The sequence below is a fragment of the Etheostoma spectabile genome, chromosome 17, assembly GCF_008692095.1.
Source record: "Etheostoma spectabile isolate EspeVRDwgs_2016 chromosome 17, UIUC_Espe_1.0, whole genome shotgun sequence".
NCBI lineage: Eukaryota > Metazoa > Chordata > Actinopteri > Perciformes > Percidae > Etheostoma > Etheostoma spectabile.
In genome coordinates this window covers 13,430,935-13,431,558 of record NC_045749.1, presented here as the reverse complement: position 1 = coordinate 13,431,558, position 624 = coordinate 13,430,935, and the positions used below count along the sequence as shown (strand labels likewise).

Below are 624 nucleotides of genomic sequence, written 5' to 3'. Positions count from 1 at the left end.
AGCTGCTGTCTATGTGTATACAACCATGCTAGGCATTTTGTGGGGAAATTAAGCCTGAGACTTAATTTACATTCAGGTTCTTAATAGGATTATCTGATCAACCTGGCTAAAACGTAATTGGAGTGCCAACTGTTTAAATGCCTCAGCGCACAACTGAGTAGCTGTTACGAGCGATGCTTTTTATGTGACTCTCAGTCTGTACACTTCTACGTATACAGGATTTAAACTACAATTAAGTCCAACAAAACACCCGATGTCTGAATCGCAGAATGCCTTATTTAGGAATTCAACAGTTTTTGCTTCTTCACTACACCAACAAAATATGTATTCATCTGCTCATCTTTTAGAGCCCTTCTGTGACTATCATAAAGCATGCATATCTGCTGTCATGCGATTTTCAAACATCCAGTGTTTTTCATAATATTTAATCAATACAGATTATACGGAAGAAGAGTTGAAGGATTGGTAAATTTGAGGAAACAAGTGTTGGTACATTCATTGTGTTTTTTTAATTTATTCTCGTGCAACTTCCTCATCTCTTTATAGTAAACACTATTTTTACTGGAGAATATAATTAATGTATTTCCTCTTCCTGTATTAGTCTTGAATGCTATCTTTTTTTTT

The 624-nt window shown here is 34.9% G+C and overlaps 1 protein-coding gene across 6 annotated transcripts in view; it reads left to right on the top strand.

Annotated features, from left to right (window-relative positions):
* Positions 1–624, top strand: part of ldb1a (LIM domain binding 1a) — a 20,349-nt gene that overhangs the window by 14,657 nt on the left and 5,068 nt on the right. The window lies entirely within an intron of this gene.